The sequence below is a fragment of the Adiantum capillus-veneris genome, chromosome 3, assembly GCF_014529385.1.
Source record: "Adiantum capillus-veneris isolate H3 chromosome 3, ASM1452938v2, whole genome shotgun sequence".
NCBI lineage: Eukaryota > Viridiplantae > Streptophyta > Polypodiopsida > Polypodiales > Pteridaceae > Adiantum > Adiantum capillus-veneris.
In genome coordinates, this window is record NC_140933.1 from 8351354 (window position 1) to 8371956 (window position 20603).

General features: G+C 38.3%; 4 pseudogenes; 2 read left to right on the forward strand and 2 right to left on the reverse strand.

Moving 5' to 3' along the window:
- Positions 1-7407: 7407 nt before the first annotated feature.
- On the reverse strand, positions 7408-10050 carry LOC147460474 (uncharacterized; annotated as a pseudogene).
- Positions 10051-10578: 528 nt separating this feature from the next.
- LOC147460475 (uncharacterized) lies at positions 10579-11792 on the reverse strand (annotated as a pseudogene).
- Positions 11793-13460: 1668 nt separating this feature from the next.
- On the forward strand, positions 13461-17237 carry LOC147460476 (uncharacterized; annotated as a pseudogene).
- Positions 17238-18064: 827 nt separating this feature from the next.
- LOC147460477 (uncharacterized) lies at positions 18065-19083 on the forward strand (annotated as a pseudogene).
- Positions 19084-20603: the final 1520 nt, after the last annotated feature.

The window sequence follows — 20603 nt, forward strand, 5'->3', positions numbered from 1 at the left end:
GCCACAACCTTCTTCACAGTCGCCAACCGGAGGTTGCGCATTTACCATTGAATTCTCTGTCCTAAATCCACTCTGATGCAGCACTGCAAGTTCCTGTGTGGAGATATCTGTCCCTCAAGCTATTGGCCAAACATTCAGAGAAAGAGGTAAATCTTTGGCTTTTCTTTTGATTGATCAAATATGCAAAATATCATGATTACAAAACCATAACCATTTCTCAATTGTTTTACCCTTGAACATTCTTTTGGACCATATACATGGAGCAAAAAGACCAATAGAGAGACTATGCAAGATATTGTCACAATTTTTCTCCCTACTATTCCAAAACACTTTCTTTGACTTTGAATGGGCATTCTTCTCACGGCCCACTGAGTGCGTGGCACATCACTCTCAAACACATTGTTTCTTTGAGATGACAAAGGTGTGGTTGTTTCTTTTTGAGATCCAATATCATCATCACTGTCACTATTTTGCAGTGGAATGTTAGAAATACCTGGTCCTTGGGTATCAAACTTGATTTTTTTGGGTCGACCACGATGGTTTCGTTGCCTAGATTCCATGACATATTCCGGCCGTTGGGAGCTACTTGTTCCTGTTCTACCCCTCTTTTTGCATTGTACTATTTCATTGTCTCCATGAAAAATTGGTTGCGCATACATTAAAGTCCCTGCAACAGCCTCGTGTAATAGATGGGCCACGTTGGTTGGATTTGGAGTTTGTTGAGATTCAACTCGAGAAAGCAAGGTCTCCATTGTGGGACCCGTTCCTATATAACGCCCAGTAGTATATCCCAAACGCTTTGCACATTGAATATATGAGTTTATAACATCTGTTACACAGGCATCATACAAGGATATTTTTCTCTTTTCACCTTCACCCGCTACCCAACTAGCATGCACACTTTTTGATAAATTAACATTGGGAATTTGTGCCCGCTCCCACGGACTTAGACCAACATATGAAATTCAAACAAACATGAATTAAAATTTATAAATTTCATGTATGAAAAGTTTATAAATTTTGCTAAAAATATAAATTGTCATAAAGGTACTTACATCTGTTCCAATTCCTTCCCAGTGTGAAATTTGTTGCTCCCACCATTTAAACCATCTGCTCACTCTTGTGATTCGCTCTATAGATAGATGTTGTCTCCACCATTTTTTGAATTGAAAGTGCCTTTTGAGATGCAAGAATAATGGTATTACAAGCTCTCCATTCCTCACACATATCAATGTGTTGATTTGATAGATGTTGAGGTATCCACTTTTTAGCATATTTGTGCAGACTTCGCTCTCAATGAAATAGGCATGACCGTTTACGCCCCTCCATGATATTATCCGGCCCACCATTGAAGACTGTTTGAATAGCATTCCAATTTTCACCAGCCTCATCAGACATAGAACCTGCAAAGTCAACTGCACCATGTTCGTACTTTTCCATTGTTGAGTTAAGCTTCTCCCAAAAAATAACTTGAGTCTTTGCATCCTCCTCTTTAGTTTCACATATAGCAATTATTTGCAGTGATCGTATGCTGCAAGATATTCAACATAAATATTTTCACACATCTTCTCTTATTAAAAAATGAAAAAATATGAGATATTTAAATACTTAAAGATTACCATGGATCATAAACTGAGCATGACATCGTTGCCCATCCATCTATTCTATGGGTAAAATCAAAATGTACCCACGCATTTCTTAAGTCACCAGTTTTAGTTATTTTCATCCCAATTTACTAAATCAATCCCAAAACTTGGTCCATTAGTGGACATTTTGAATAAGAAGCACTTGTAATCCTCTTCACCCTATCCAAGAAATCTACTCCCATGGAAAAAAGTAAACATGCACTTTTTTTGAAGCAATAAAATACTATCATATCCATCCCCAGCAACAACACCTTGACTCTTCCTCTCTTTTGAAACAATTGAAGAAAACCTACATGATGCATCCCAAGAAAGTTAAATCTATAATAGTTAAAAAATTAACAAATTCAAGGAACAAAACTGAGTTTCTCATACCATTTGGTTTGAATAAGTGGCATCATTTCTTCCAAAAAACCATTGAATTGTACATCTGATGTAACTTCAGCTTCCTCACCAATCAAGGAGTGGAGCACAAGTTGTTGAGCCACCAGGCCACCCTTTTTAATTTTTAGTACTGCACCTACCAGTTTTTGCACTCTTGAAATAGCAGCTTTGCAAGGACAATCAACAACACAAGTAGCAACCTTCTGACAATAATGACAAGTTATTGTTGTTTTCTCTTCCATTGCATGGTAGTTCTTCTTGACCAGTCTGTCCAAATATCCATGAAAATCTCTACTATTAAATTCTTGTTCTTTAACATGTTGAATAATTGCATTGCATGCATCCCAAACAGTGGCTTAGACAAATTGTGTCTGCTATCGCCATGGTTGTACCAGATGGGCGAGTCCATAAGTGACCATCAAAGCGTTGTTCCATCACTGACATTCATTTTGTTTTATCCTGAGTCATAGGCAACTCAAAGCACAAATTTCCATCATAATGTTGTGGAAGTTCAGCAACTTGCAAAGGAGCTCCACATAATGTTAATAGATCATTTAACTTTTTTGCCCCTGGATTTTGTTGAATCCAAATGACGATTGACCTAGCTTTGAGATGTCCTATATCGTCACCGCTACTTTCAAGATGCACAATTCTTAAAACATCTTCAAATATCTCTTTGTCATTTTCTTTCTCATTGTCAGATACCTGTATAAATGTGTCTCAATGAAACGACTCAAACAAGCTCGACAAAGATACATCTATTAAGAAATGCTGATGACCTTCAATATCCCACTGTGGTTGCAATAAGACTTTTGTTAGGCCACAATCACTTTCAATAAGAGCAGATAGTGATTGAAAATGGCAAGACGGAGGCAACAAACTTTGCAAATAGTAAGCACTAAGCAACAATGAGTGTCCCTTTAACTGAATGTCATGGTTGACTATCTAACCACCAACCTTCCAAGTTATTGTCACTTTCATGTTGGACATATTATCTCAAGTAAAAGATTACAGGGTGGAGATGCAATAAAAGTGTGGTGGAGTAAGTGAAGGTGGTGAAGGTTAATGAAAGTGAAAAATTGGTAGGTAGACTAAAAGACCCATGGATTTTGTGTATAAGATAGTTTCATAAGATCTTGTGACGGCTCAAAGAATAATGAAAATCATAATTGAAGAAGTGCATTTAAACTGGCTAGTACGCCATTTAATATATGACGGTTGTGAATAAATGTGCATTCAAACTAGTAAGTTATAATTTTTCATTACGTACCAGTGGAAGATGTCATCAAATTTGAGGGGCCATTTAATTTCTAAATGGTGGTTCAAGGACTGCATTTAATGCAGTCTAATAGTGCCTCCATCTTTTGTGTGTGTGTGTATATATATATATATATATATATATATATATATATATATATATATATATATGACTGAGTTTGTATAAAAAGCGTAGCATTTTTTTTAGTTAAGTTATATATATGCCTCCATCTTGTGTGTGTGTGTGTGTGTGTGTGTGTGTGTGTGTGATTTTGTGGGTGTGTGTGTGTATATATATATATATATATATATATATATATATATATATATATATATATATATATATATATATATATAGATAGATAGTTAAGTTATATATATGATTGTGTGTGTGTGTGTATATATGATTTTGTGGGTGTGTGTAAACAACGTAGCATTTTTTAAAGTTAAGATATATATAATTGTCTCTATCTTGTGTGTGTGTGTGTGTGTGTGTGTGTGTATAATATATATATATATATATGTATGTATGACTGTGCACCTAGTTTTTCTGCCTAGTTGCTAATTCTCACCATCTTGTGTGTGTGTGTGTGTGTAACTTAACTAAAAAAATTTCTACCTTTTACCTTTTGTTTCTTGCGTGTGTGTGTGTGTGTGTATGACCGTGCACCTAGTTTTTGTGCCTGATTGCTTTTGCGCAAATAGTTTTTGTGCCTAATCGCTAATTCTCACCATCTTGTGCGTGTGTGTGTGTGTGTATATAACTTAACTAAAAAAATGCTACACTTTTTACACACACACACACACACATACAATCATATATATGATTGTGTGTGAGTGTTTAAAAAACGTAGCATTTTTTTTAATATATGACTGTGTGTGTGTGTGTATACATATATACATATATATATATATATATATATATATATATATATATATATATACACGACTGTGTGTCTGTGTAAATATACAACGTACTATTTTTACTATAGATTTATTCTATTATTTCATTTAGTAACTTGGTATAGAATTTTTTATGTGTGTTTTGATGTATATATTTTATAAATATCTCACATTTTAATCGAGATGAAAGTGGACTTTTGTTGTGAAGAAGGAGGAGTAGAAGTAGAGAAGGTGCTCTGTGTGTGTGTGTGTGTGTGTGGGGGGGGGGCGGGGGGGGGGCGGGGGGGATGTGTGTGTTCACCTTTTCTACTCACGTGTGTGTGTGTGTGTGTGTGTGTGTGTGTTTACCTGCACTCGCCCGATATGCCGGAGGAGCCCCGTTGGAGCTCCTCTGGTGGATTGGGAGAGCGCATGTAAACACACATACACACACAACCATGCATACACACACACAGTGACACTCATGCATACACACACATTACACTTGCATACACACACACACTCAATAAAAATCACACACACACATATACACATTTGCATTCACAAACATCAACACACTTGCACACATAGCACACACACACACACACAATCATGCATACACACACACTCGTTACACTTGCATACACACACATACAATAGCATACATCCATACACACACACACACACACACATATATATACACACTTGCATTTACACACATCAACACAAACACACACACAATCATGCACACACACACACACACATTACACTTCCATACACACACATACATTAACAATCATATGCATTCACACACATTACACTTGCATACACACACATACAGTAACAATCATATGCATTCACACACATCAACACACTTACAATGATGCATTTGCATATTACACAACCAAGCATTTACATATTGCACAACTCGTTGTAGTACTTGTTGCAGAGCAGAGCTATACAAATGTCAAAGTGGATTTGTATTGACACATATTAAAGTGGATTTGTATTTTTTGTTGCCGTGAGCAAGTTGAAAATGAGATTTTTTTTAATTTTCATTTTACGCCGTTATGCTACCAATATTTTGAAGTTTATATTTGTAATGTCATTGCTAAGAAGATTTTTGTTGTTTATGGTTGATAGATTATGGTTCTTACACCATCTAAACGTGGTAGCACAGGTATCTCTCAAAGTAAGTTCAACTACATTAAGCTATTTGTGTTCTTTTTTTTTTTGTCTCCACATACTCACTAAACTAGTTGTGTTCTTATTGTTTAATGCTTTAAGCAATAGGATACACATTAAGGTCTGGCACTACAGGGCATAGGGCCAATGCACGATCTTCCATTCCTTCTTCCAATGTCCATCAGAAGGAAGATATTTTGGCTGATGTGCATGAAGAAGAGGATATATTGAGTGATGTGCATGAAGAAGAGGAGCTCATTGATATTCATGCTACATAAGGTGAATTGGTGGCCCAGAGCGTGTCTGAAGCAATGACAATTGTTGTTAAACTTGCCGATCATCCCACAGTGTTTGGAAGGATGTTCATGGTCGCATATTGGAGGAGATTGTAGAGCATTTAGAGGTGGGGAAGCTCCTCGCATTCCTCTCTGCAGGTTGATGGAAAATGAAGCCATTAGAGTGGTGGGTCCAGGACGCACTGAGGGCTTGGTGAAAAGGTTTGAGATGTTTGGATACAGTGTGCTTGGAGCTCCATTTCTTGTGTCATTTAAAAATCCATTCCATGATCAACATTATGTTTCCGACTTAAACAAAGATGAATGGGGGCCTATTTGGGCAAGAAATAAGCGATGATTTTGGAGTACATCAGTCATGCGAGCATAATTTCATGAGCAGCACGAGCAAGAGAATTACTCATTCAACATATAAAAGTGAACAATTTATGTATGTTTATATATGAAAATATATATCTATGTGTGAGTGTTAGTGTGTTTGTGCGTGTGTGCACGCATATATGTGCATGTGTGCATGCGTATTCTTAACTTGTAGTGAGCTTAAACAATGTTTTTTTTATAAAAAAGCTCTACATAATTTAGAGTTCTATATCTTGCAAGGATCACTAGCATCAAACGCTCAAATGATCAAATCATCAAGGGATCACCGCTCCACCTTGATGTGGATAATTATTTAGATACGCATAATTAGACATCATTAGAAGTGTACTGACTAACTCATGGAGGGAATTGTAGAGTGAAATGATGAGACAAATCAACAATTTTAGCAAACCTCAAAGACATCACATGTACAACTAATCCAATATATATGCATGTGTATATGTCAGAACAAACTTTCATGCATTCATACACTTACTAAGAACGAGGATCAAGGGGTCACCACTCCACCTTGCATATGTGTGTGTAACCCTATCTAAGCACTATTTCAAGTTCATGTATTTTCCTTTAAAAAATCGGCTAGATTGTTGTTTGTATAACAGCGGCTAGATTCTTGTTTGTATAATGGACTATTTTACAAAAAACATTCTCTCCTTACGAGAGACCTCACATGAGGATTTTGAAGCAATGATACAATTTCAAAAAGTTTCCAACTGTCATGAAAATTTAACTAGATATGTCTTTTCAATTTGACATCTAGTGTTACAAGCCCATGAGTTCACGAAGCCCATGCTATACGCACACATTACGAATGAATTTTACATGACTGTCAAGCATGATATTATAAAAAGAGGCCGAGAATGGAAGGAGGCATTTTTCAGGGGAAATATGCACCCGTGCACACACAAACAATACTTCTAATTTATTTGAATTAGACCCTAATGTCATCCCAATTTTGAGCACTCAATAATGAGTGACAAGAAAAAAGTACATTTTACAATTAACAATTAGCTAGTGTCATCTTAATATTGAGTAATCATCAATGAATGACAAGAAGATTGACAATAACGATATTGTCCACTAGTCTTGGCATTGTTATGTCCATATATGTAACATCTTTATGAGGCTTCAAAGAAAACATCACTCTACACCAAATGAAAATAGCATATTGTAAGCCCATAATCAAGTGTTTGCATAGACAAAACAATCTTAATGTAGTCCAAAAGTCTAGGAAATGTTTTGCCCAAATACCAATTTCTCAAAGTTTAGAAGTCAATAAAACTAAAAGACAATAGTAGTTGCATGGCTACAATCACTTAGCTTCTTTTTGCACACCCAAAAAGAAGCTAAGTTATCATGCAAAATAAGATCCACTCTAAAGAAGACTACTCCAAATCTACGTGGTCATCAATGAAGATACAGCTTCGCCTTCGCCTCTCGCGCACAAGTGATTGGTCATATGAATAGGTGGTCGCCATGTGCCTTGCCATTGCCTTTGCATAGCAAGGTAGCTCACTATCAATCACAATGAGATAATAATGTCATAAAAAATAAAACTTAGGTGCTATAAAATAATGAATAAAGCAAACTCACTAGTCTGAAGGCACATCATTAACAACCAAATCATTCCCCACATCATCAATGCTATCATCACTATCTCCAAGCTCGGCAACCTGCGGAGCACCATAGTACTCCTGTACAAAAGGAGACAAGTATCCCTCACATATCTCTATATCACTCTCCACGACCAAGTGACCACGAGAAGTGTGCATAGCCGCCTTTAATAAAGGCCCTGTGCCACCACCAAGCTCCAAACATGTACCTATTTTAGGACACAAGGCCTCTACAAACAATAGCATATTGGCAACACTCCTCTCTAATATGCCTCTCCACCCACCACTCTTGCCGTGTTGTGCGAGCAGACGATGGCAAGTAGTGACTGATAATCTCCATTGAGAGATCTTGTTGCAAGACTCTCCCCACCTACCATACAAGAAAATGAGGCAGCTATGCATGAACATTTAAGAATTTTAGTGCCAAAACAATCACATTGAATAATAAACAATGACACACAAACTTTTTGAGCACTCTCATGATCAAATGAAGGATTACTTCCTGCCTTGTGAAATGCCAAAGCATAGAATACATTCATCTATCATAGCCATGGAAACAACACATAAAAATTTCAATTTTGCATGTATCAAATTTCTTTTAAAGAATTGTTCATGTTTTTTGAAGGATGATTTATTACCTTTTGTGTATGCCCAATCTTTGTTCGTGATGAAAATGGCTCAGAGCTCTCCATGATCCACCTAGAACTAAGCTCTAGGCCTGTGCGTGTGGCCAAGCGCTCCACAAGGCTAAGAGTGGTGCTAGGACAAAGAGCAAGAACCCAACCCATGTCATCCATCACTGCAGATGCAACCACCAATGAAAACTTGACATGGTCATTTGTTAGCTCATTCCATGTAGGAATGCCATCAAAACCTTGAACAAGCCCACCTATAAGCAAAATTACTATATTTGAGTGTTAAGAATTTGAGCTAAGTATATGCATGGTGTACACAAGATAGCATTGAAAATTCTCTTACCAGTAGGAAGATCAATAACATTAAGATCAACACTCCATGCACTAGGTTTTCCATTTCTTATCTTCTCACGCTCACCCAAGCCAACAAAAAACTCTCGCATCACCACAAAACCATCCTTGAAGTTTCTTGTAGTGAACTCCTTGCCAAGCTCAATGTAATCATAAATCCAAACCTTTGGCTGTTTTATGTCTCCTTTCTTTTGAATGGAATGGAAACTAGCCAAAGGTGCATGAATCAAAGCTCCCTTTCCAACATTCTTTTGGGTATGAGAACTTCCTAAGTTTCTTGTATCTAACAATAGCCAAAAAAATAACACATTTTTCTTCAAATCAATCCATGCCATAATGATTAGCATAAGACATAACAAAAGAAAGAATAGCAAGAACATATTGTTCCCACCAACAATTTAAATTACTTACCCTTGATTGACATTCCACCCTTGCTTGATGGTGGATGGCCTCCACGATTCTTGCCTTGCTCTTGTCTTTCTTTATCTTCTTTTTCTTTGAGAGCTTTCAACTCTTCCTCCGTCTTCTTACTTTGCTCAACAGTCATCTCTCCTGATGACTCTGAGTCGGACTTACATTCACCCTTCAAATGACGAAGATAATTCTACTTCTTCTCTTCTAAACACTCACCTTGCTTGATGGTGTACGGCCTCCACGATTCTTGCCTTGCTCTTGTCTTTCTTGATCTTCTTTTTCTTTGAGAGCTTTCAACTCTTCCTCCATCTTCTTCCTTTGCTCAACAGTCATCTCTCCTGATGACCCTGAGTTGGACTTACATTCACCCTTCAAATGACGAAGATAATTATCCTTCTCCTCTTCTAAACACTCACCTTTCTTCATATCAGTCCACCAAGGGCAATGCTTATGCTCCCAATCCATGAGAAGAAAGGCTCCACCAGAATCATTGTTCTCTCTGAAGATAGTGGAGGTGTATATACTATATGTAGGAGGACACATAATTGTCCATGCTTTACATATGTCAGGCATGCAAGTGATCTTCTTACTTCTTATGAGATACATCAAGTACCTACAACAATATGATTACATAAACTCAAATAAAACAAACTATAATACAACAATAGTCACTTAGCAAAATGCATAACATAGGAATTACCTATAGACCAATCGACGGGAATAAATTTTCAAGTGGAGTAGCCACATTCATCTCCTTTTGAAATTTGTAAAAATGTACTCCCCTATATCTACCAACAATGTCTTTAGAAAATGACTCCAAGTGAACATCTAAAGGCAAAACGACCTTGTGAACTCCATGTGTGGAATCTACAACCTCTTGTAAAAGCCTTATTGCAACCTCCAAGACTTGATCCATCCATACTTCCTTGGCCAACCAAGGGATATAGAAATGATCTTCCAAAGGAATTCCAAAGCTTTGGCAAAAGTTCTCATTTGCTCCCAAAAGCTTTAGCATTTTTATCTTTAGCTCTTGAGAACATGTAGCACAAGATATAGAGTAGATTTTCTCTATTGTAATCTTGAATTTTTCATCCTCAAAAGGAAGACTCCATAAAATTAGAAACCATTCTTTTGCATTAGCAGGATTCAGCACGGATAGATTCTACAATAACCAAACAAAATAAACAAAAAAATCTTTTTATTATACTTTTAATAGAGTGTAGTACTCACCCGTGTCATGTGTCTATTGTAAGATTTAACAACATTCCTCTTTGCTTGAATATCAGTCCTCACACGCTCATCTTGTGACAAAGTAAGAGGTATCTTATTTAATGCTACCTGTAAATCAGACTTCCATTTATTATGCATACACCATTTCAAATAAAATGTATCAAGGACCAAAAAGATTATTAGACTCTTACCAAATCTTAACAATTTAAGTACATAACCCATAAAGAATGGGACCAAGGATAGACTGAGTAAGAGGATACCAAACCCTCTTTCCTGATTGTGCTTCTTGAGCCCTTGCTTTCTCCATTGACACTCATTCAGCCTCAGTAAAATTTAATCTCAACTCCTCTTGCTGGGTAGGGACAATAAATTGTGCCAAAACCCTCACATGTTTCTTCTTGTCATTACGTGAGACCTCCCTTATGCTCTCCATCCAAGAGGCCGCTCTATGATTCCCTTCCCAGACAAAGAACATCTTTCCCTTCAACATGGACCATTGATCGTTGTTTTCAAGCTCATCCTCGAACTCTTTGTTAACCATATGCCAATACTTGTCCCAAGTTTTGTAATGTCCTCATTAACATCTCTAGTTGAACCATCTGGAAGATTTAAGGATAAGATGAACATACCTTCCATCTTAAGGTACCCTTCTTCTTCAAAGACCTTCTTAAGTAGAGAAAGGTCCCTTCTAAGCTCTCGTACTCTCTCATTTATCAAACACCTACAAAAAGGAATCATAGGGGGTATACATCCTGTATTCGGGGTTAAACTGTCTATAAACTCGGAGCCTTGAGGCCTAATAATAGCTTGTGGGATAACCTCCTCAACCTCTTTGTCATATGTCACCTTCTCATTGTCCTTCGCACCCCCATCTACATCCTTATCATTGGTGGCCTCTTTATATTCTTGATCATCATGAATGTCTTCTACTTGTTGATTAGCCTGAGCATTTTCAGCTTTATCAAATGATTTCTCGCTATCCTCGCTGCTAGCAACAGATTTACTCTTTTTGCGTATGAATTTGGGTGAACCTTTTGTCCTCTTTCCAAAGCTAGAAGCCTTTCATAAAGAACAAATAAACGAATATCAACGAAAATATTAAACTTACATACATTTAAAAATTCTTCAAAATAAGATGCTTATTTATGGGCCAAATTTCAAATTCAAAACTTAAGGACATGCATTTCAGTCAAAATCCGACATCACATGCATTGTGTGTGTGTGTGTGTGTGTGTGTGTGTGCACAGGCTCTCTCTCTTCCATACATCATTCTAAATTTTCACAAGGGTTTTGCTAGCGAAACCCCTGGCATGGAGCTGTGTTGAAACGACCCTGGCTTGACTGAGATATGTATGCCATATGTGGTATACTTCGAAAGCATTTTGGTGGGGTCTCGAGGTAGACCTTTGTGTCACGCATTGGGCAGCTCATAACACAGTTGAAGGTCAAAGGGGTAGTAAGTGTGGCATCTATAGCACCTTTTGATGGTGTGGAAAGCCAATACACAGCATTGTGGGGGCAATACATCTCTGTGATAGACCTTGTGAGCTTGTACAATACGGCAGCAACAAAGTATGGGGGTGAGGCCAAGGTGTTGGCAAGATTTAGCACAGGTGGGGTGGGAAGACAACTCTCGGCTTGTCAACAACTGAAGGCCGCTGATGGCTCTTACGCATCCTCAACTAACTTCCAATATGAGGAACAAGCGCTAGCTAGTCCCATATATATGATTACAAATCCTTCATGTTGGTCTAGAATCTACGTCCTCATAGGGGTTTCGTTGGCGAAACCCCTAGAATGGTACACTCCAATTCTGCTCAGTCAACATCCCAAGAGCTCCTAGCCACCTGCTCAGTCATTGCCATGGCATCATCCCAATAGCTCTCAACCACCTGCTCATTTTAAGAGCGCAAGCAATTCATTATCTCTCTAAGTGCCTCTTGTTGCTTCATTTTAATCTTGAAGTTCTCATTGTTTATCTTGAAGCCTCGGTTGCAACAACTGAATGAACTTCCTAATTCGACTTCTTGAGCTTGGAATATGGCCAGGATATCAATAGATTTGCAACAGAACCCAATTGCTCTTTTCCCCCCCCCCTTATGGGGGCTTGTATCCTTTCGCACGACAAAATCAGCAAAGGTTGAATAAATAACCCCAGTAAGCTCTAGGTTGTACAACATTATGATAGTACAACATGCTTACATATGGCAACAAAATTAAGGTTACGCATGGCACAAGGAAGATGCTGTATTTTTGTCCCCATTAGCTTTGAAATGCTGGAAAACCCTGAATTTTCATGGTCAGATTTTGATCAGCAAGCATTGACATTTTAAATGTCCGCTGACAAATATGCAACGCCGTACCATCTTAGTTCCTTTACTGTGGATTGGAATGGTCCTATTGTGGAAAGAAAAAGGCAACTGGGCTTAGAGTTTTGTCACACTTAGAGTTTCGCCGCCGAAACTACCTAGTCACACGTTATTATCTAGCCAAATCAGGGGAAACCGCTACTGCATTTGCTACTTTGATGCTCATGCCCAGCTTCAACAGTTTGCTCAGTGGGTGGGGGCCCCTTTGGAAGGGCCGTTTGGACCAAGAGCAAGTCGAGCTGCACAGCCTGCTATTGTGTGCGAGGGTCAAGGATAGGGGCTACCCCGAGAGGGGGGCACTCGACTGCCCCAAACCTTCTCCTCTACATTTTGATGGTTTACCTGGTGTACCAGTACGCGCTCCTGAAACCGATTTTCTAAGAAACAGAGGAGTTTCACCGTCGAAACCCGTCCAGGACCTGGTAGCAAAAACAACTGAGAGAGAGGAGTACCTGCTCACGTTTTTGCCAGTTGCGCCGTTTCATTGTGTGCTGTAGGGATCGCACACAGAGCTACGTTTTCAAGCGGTCCACACAATCGAAGATCATAGTGCGTAGGACATTTTAAATCTATTTTTTAATTTATTGAATATATGTAGTGTGGAAACTATAAAAATGATAATACAAGATATATAATAAAAATGTTAATAATGCTTGATTCATATCTAAAGTAAGATACTTCACATTGAATACCGCCAATCATCACTTTAAAACAGAATATCTTGTGATTTATTGTTCACTCTCATACCATCATATATACGAGTCATGTTTTCTGTTTAACACTGTCTTTTGCCACTTTCGCCTTTTGCCTTCTACTTTCTGCAAATATGAATACTACAATCATATGAGATGAGAGCAGCACTAAACAGATAGAGCTTGCAACTCAAAACAGTGTTGTGGAGATCTCACACCATGAGTTAAGTGCATGTTTTAGATTAGTAGAGCATACAATAAGTTTGCATCAAATATTTGGTGAGCAGAATGAAGGTCTTTCTTTTAAGGTGCCAAATATTCACAAAGGAGAGAATACTATGTTTTAGTTGGATATTCAATTTGGAAGGTGTAAGGTCTCTGACCCCGATAAAAAAGAACACCATTGTACCTTGAAATGAACATAATGAAAAAAGTTACTATTTTTAGCAGTTTTCCAAATTTTGTAAGTGCCATGATGTTTAGAATGTTTTAAAGCTTCGAAATGTGAATTAAAATAATTTTTGTAAAAAAAATCCAAAAATAGTAAGTTTTTGGTCACCCGATCCGTCCAGTTTTGATCGTCTCGAAAAACTGCACCCGTACCCCAAATTTGAAAAAAATGCATTTTTCGGACCCTGGGGGCTGCTAAATATGGCAGGTACTCGGGCCAGTACGTCTTAGTTAGAGCTCCGTATAGCAATTTACGGCATCAAAATCCGACTCGTATGAACCGTTTTAGCCTAAAATCAATTTTTCCAAAAATTGAGCGGGGAGGCACTGAAGCCCGGGACTGTGTGGGAACAGGTCCCAGGCCACTCCATATCATCTTTAGCAGCTAGGGGGCGCCTTGTGTCTTTGTGGGAGTCCTGGGAAAGCTGCCAAGCCAGTAGTCTCAGAGCCTGTTAACCAAGCCAACGTGACACTTGGTGGGTAGGAACTGGACTTGCCAATGTAGAGACTGAGTGCTCCTGCAGATGCATTTAGCAAGGCTGGTCGATTTTCAGCCTGTAGGAGCCTATTTAAAGGCCTACTCACATACACACACACACACACACACATGCTCACACACACAGTGCACACACACACACCTACACACACTGGGAAGGTGTTGCAGGTACACACACCTTTTGAAGAAGAAGCAAGGAGGGAGGTGTTGTCGAATTCTCACCTCAAGAAGCTTGACTAGATCGGAGAATCGAGAAAGATTATCAGCCCTTAATCACGGTAACCACGGTTTAATTAATGCCTTCTGTAAATTCTTTTCATTACCATCTAAATTCCTCGTCTATTATGCTTATTCCTAGTCGTAATTCTCTATAATTTCTCTCTAATTTCTCCTTAACCATATTCTATTATGTAATCATAGCTGAATTATCAGCCATTCATCATTCTTGATTAATGATTAGTGCATGATTATTAAAATTTTCTCTCTCTAGGTAGCATAGTAATTAATCAGTAAGCTGGTAATTGTGTAGATTAATGAGAATCACTCTTTCTATCACTCATTAATATTGTAGCTAAACTAAATTCATTTGTCTTACGCATCAAGATGTAATTAAGGAAAAATTAATCCGTCGTTAAGTCTCTAAGAGTTGACTTTCCTCACACCTATGCATAAGGTGAATCTGCACCATCTATTTGCTAGGAAAGAGTTTAATCATACTTAATTCATCTCTCTGGTAATTCCATTAGTGAAATCCTATTATTCTTAATCATGTAAGCCGAGTAATTGTCTTTAGAACCTGTTCCCATAGGATTATGTGTCATCCATAATGATTGCTATATGGGAAATCTAGACCTCTCATATAGAAGGGATTAATTAATGTTGCTAATCTATCTATTGGGTTGTTATGACGCTTGCGAACCTTAGCTCTTTTCTCCAAGATAATTACTTAAAGTAGTGAGTAAAATGGCTCCGGTTAAGAGAACTCACTTCGGTGGTGCCCACGACGCGAGGCGGGAACAAGCAATGTCAATGGAAAAGGAAAAGCTCCCATGGACAATCAAATACCGGCCATCTCACGGGCCATTGACGAAGAAATGGAAGAGGTAGGTCATAATTTTATTCAAGTCGTTTGAATTAATATTGCACACGCTTAGTTAGGAATGAACATATCCCCCAAACATGTTGGAGAAATCCGACAGAAACCTCGCCATTGAATTCATTATACATTAAGTTCTAAAGTAGGAAGGAAATGATTGATGGGTATGCTGTTTGCAAGAGGAAAGAATGTCTGCTAGGGAAAATTTAGCTCAACATGTTCATTTTATTTTCAATGTTGAATCAATCCTGACCCCCCTACTGATCACAGGGGGCAGAGTTCCTCGTTAAGGGCTCTTGAATCCACAACTTGCTTTTTATGCGGTGGATACCCACGGCTTGCTTTCTATGCGGTGGGAACCCACGTCTTGCTTTCTATGCGATGGGAGTGTCCATGACGTGCTTTCTATGCGGTGGGCATACCTAGTTGTATGGGCAACTAGGCGACAACGGGAGCAGTGAACTCTCGCTGGAGGGGGGATGTTGTACCTCCAGAACATTGGAATTTTTATGAATAAGTTTGAGTAGAATTTTTACTAGAATTCTGTCTTGGTGTTGTTTGCAATACTGGTTGAAGGGCTGTCTTAACGAACAATGTGATTCGGAATTAAACAAGGAATGTTTATGTTGAACAACCATTGTGGTAGTAATTAGGTCACACAAGGAAGTGTGAGTGTGGGGGTGGAAAATGGGGGCTTGGCTCAGGTTGCCAATGTCTACGAGATGGGCGCTCCCGATTGGTCGGGAACTCTCTGTCCCCATAGTGCTTATTTCAATATTAGTAATACTCATTGGCCCTAGAGCGGTGAAATCTCGAGAGTACGTACCTCTGAAACATGGGAAAAAAGGCACTCGGGGTTTCTCTCCTCTTGGAAGGTGGGTCTTAGGATCTCTAAATAGTTTAGTACGCTTCCCCTGCGAGGTGGAGCTAGATCTCCTTGCTAGTAGGCTCGAACTCGAATCACTTTGTGATGAGGGATCGTCCTCTAGTCGAACCCTGAACCATTTTGTTTGCTTCCGCAATAGATCTAGTGGCCACCAGATTCGCTGGTTGATATGGCGGGGTGGGGACCTCACAGAAGGACATTTGTTTTGCATGGTAGATAGATATCAAGACAAGATCCTGTTATAGAAATTGAGGAAGAGTGTTCAATACACTAGGAAGTGGAGGAGAAAGGTGAGCCAAAAAGCAACAGAGAATGCTAGCTTGGAAACTGCCACTGCACATAGCATAGTTGAGATGCTTAGAAATCTTCCACAAAAGAACTCTTTAAGAGCAAACTTTGAGCTAGTTCGCGAGATAAGAAAGATTGATGAGCTACAACAAAGATATGATCGAAACATGTTTGAGCTTCCATATGCAAACCCTACCAACAGGACAACATGAGCAAATGACAAATTTGATGGACGTGTTTGGACAAATGCAGTAACAATCAATATCGCTGGATTTGATGGGATTGTCAGATTCAAAAAATGTGGTGGACACTTGATGTGCCTAAACAATATATGTTCAGGAGTGCAAAGATCAAAAGAAATGAACAAAAAGTTTTGGACAGGGCGTTTGTCAAAAGTCTGTCCCTCAGGATCCACGATAGGTAGCTATGGAAGCCTAAAATGCTTTTATTATAATCTTCCCCCAGCTTGCATCTCTGAATGCCCTTGTAAGCTCATTCTTGGCTTGCCCTCAGAGATCCCTGGTAAGAGAATAACGAGAGGGATTCTTCACATGGGTTGTCACTTACACCCAGTTGCTAAGGGTGTTGCAAAACAAGCAATGGTGGATGTTAAAGTCAAAGTGAAGGAAATGATATGTAAATATTTTGTGGGTATAGGCCAAGGTCTCTCCAACAAAAATTGGCAAAGGAAATAGTACTGCAATCAACAATTTTTAAAGACCACTCTGCTAAGGCAATGCTTTTTGACAAGGACTTAGGTGAGGTCCTTGCTAAACTTGCACCTACACTTGACAAAAGAAGATTGTCACAGTGGAGGAAAGAAGCACAAGAGGAGGTGGGTCAACCCACTACTAGCTATGATTCCATTTTTAGTTTGAAGAAGCGCTTGCTTTTTTACTTTTTTCAAAGCATGGCCTTTCCTGGTCAACTAGAGTTCTCTGGCTTTTATAGATGTCACATTTTTAAAATGTCAACCCAAGGACCTAGCAATGGTGTTGATTTGGTTAAAAAAATGCGTCCTGGTGGTGGATTGGAAAGTTGTTGGGTTTTCTTTGATTTTGTTAAAAGAATGCAAGAATGGACAACTATGGCATGCCATGTATACAACCCTTATGTTAAAGAAATGCAAACCATAGCTATCGGAGATTTTAAAGTGGAAGATATTGAAGCTCAAACTCTTTTTTGAATCGAGTGATGTAGAGGGAGGGTTACAAAAAGGCTGAATTCAAAGGATCTATGGTTGATGAAGCTTAGGCAAATTGGCGAGCTATGAGGACAATTTTTAATGGAGGCCCTACTGTTATGGTTGGACACGAAAGATCATGCTCATTTCATTGGGAACAGAGTATTCAACAACATGCAAGAAAATGTATCCTTCCCCATAGTCAAGAAGAGTTTAAACAAAGGTGTAGAGCATGGAGGATTGCACCTCTGAAGAGGCTGCCGAAACAGAATTGGACAATCTACGTATGTGGTTGAGAAAAGGATATTTAGACAAGGCTAAGATTTCAATTCTCGAGACATGGCTTGTCTGGTGGCATGCCAGAGTTGCACATTGGGGTCCCATTGGGGTGAATACATGGTCAAGGTGAGTCATTGTTAAATATTTAGAGTAGATAAAATAATTGCAAGTTTAAATGTTCTGAATTTATTTCAGGCTTTGGAGGAGAGTGACAGGCAACTAGTACCACATGCAAACTTAGTCGAGTCCGTGCATGGGAGCTGGTTAGATTCCAATGATGGGGTTAAATATATTTCTCTATACAGTGCTTGCTATGGTGATCTTTGTACTGTTCTTTTGCAGCAGTCAAAATATGACTCTTTTCTTAAGGGTGGACACCTTGGATGTGGCACTGGAATTGAGAAAATTAAAAAAAGACAAGCTTCATCTAGTGCAACCCTCCCAAGACTTACAGAAGTGGTGGACCCAACTAATCAGGTAGCAATTGAGCTTAATGTTGCCAGTAGAAACTTTTTGGCAGATGGTGATTCAAGGACGGTGAGGCAATGATGACAAGGTAGACACAATAATCCAATTAGAGATAGAGATTCACATCGGCCTGAATTGAGTATGTTACACAACCTACACGTCGCTCAACTCGACCTACCCATAGCTCAATTGAAATTTAAAGCACTATTGAGGTGGATGTTCACCACACACGATGGGCTATTTGAAGGACAAATCCAGGGAGTGAAGTGCGATGCCAAGGGTACTTACGACATTAAAACAAAAAGTGCAATGAGCTAATTGATTAGAAGGGTAGAGGAGGATTATTAGGGGTGCTTGCCCCTTGTTTTGAGGGTCTCATTGAAATCCCTTCAGGTCTAAGAAAACAATTTGTATGGTTTTGTGGCAACAACATTGATAATACATGGGATCCAACAAAAATTGTGAAGGAGAGACCAGCAAGCCGTCCTACTATATGGACAATTGCAAAAGGAACATCCTTAGATTATACAGAAATAGAAGCATTGTGGGATGCAGGATTTGACTTGCAGAATATTGAAACTACATCACAACAAAATGCACAATGCAGTTGATGATGATGTGTGCCCTAAGAACCATGATGGTACGGTGGTGGTGGTCACTAGGGTCATAACAAAAGAGATGGGGGCAAGGATCAATAGAGCTGCAGAGTTGATTTGCACAATTCATGGCCAACATGTGGTGATTCAAAATGAGCATGTGGAATTTACTTTGACAACCAATACAAATGAGAAAAATGAGGAGAGCTATTTGGTGGTAGTGTCCACCTTTCCTTCTTGCACTTGTGAGGATTCCAAAAGCGTTTACAAGAGGGTAAAAAATATATGCCTTGCAAGCATCTTTATTTTGTCTACACAAAAAAGATTGGGTTAGATGTGTTTCATCAGAGGTTTGTTCATCAAGCAACCTTGACTAAAAGAGGGCTCCATCAAGCACTTAGACTTTTGTCATAGATTTTAGATTACCTTACATATTTTTGGAAATTTTGGAAAATGTTGTCTATCTATAGCTGCTCAATCAAACTACCATATGTGATTGTATCAAACTACCATGTGCGATTTTTGTATTTGCATACATTACGTGATTTCTCATATATACATTTCTATATATTCTGGCCCACTTTTGAGAAAATAGTTTTAGGTTCTATATACAGTCTCAAGGTGTCTTTTCCTACAATTGTACTATATATAGTTTCAAAAAATCACAATTGTCTGTTTACTTACAAGGTATTTTTTCTAGCAATTGAATTATTTACAAATGCGCTGTTTTTGGTATACATCCTTCAAAGTTTTTAGCATAAAATGAGAATGTATCCTTGGCTACTATTATATACATTCCACAACTAGGCATTCAAAAAGGTAGAGAGCTAACTAAAGGTAGATCTTAACAAAGTGTGATTTATTATTTTTAGTGATACATTTACAATGCATAAAGATTCAATCTTCATATGGTCTTGTGGTTCTTGGAAATGTTTCTCAAATAAAACCACCACTACTACGTGCAATTTGTATGAGTTAAATCAAAATGAAATTGCAAAACAAAATTATTCTTGCTAATTTGTTTGTTGAATAGAATAATCTATATCAAAGGTATTGATACTATGATGCTCATACATATTGTAAAGGGAGTTTTCAACATGTAGCATTGATCTACCTTTGCTTAACAAGATTCTTTGTGATAAGATGCAAAGCTATGTTTGATTTTTATCGAGTGTTTCTTAGTGAGATACATCAAGCATATTGTTTGTGTTTTTGGGGTTCTTTTTAATTATGTTACTTTTGTTTCCATCGCGTTTTTTCTCATGGGATTATGCTCGCAAAATGGTCATCCCCATGATTTTGATAATTCCCTTCCCCTTGAGTGGGAAGACTTAAGGGGAAAAAAATTTATTATTTGGGATGTCAATCACCGCTTGAAAGCTTGGATGTGTTTAATAAAAACATGTAAATGATTTGTTTTTTGTTTAATATAAGGTTGTCTTGTATTACTCTATGCTTTCTAATTTTCCTTTCTGTTGTCGTAGAATTTTCAATGATAAAGTGGAGACATTGTTCTATCAAGTTTCAATTTGTCT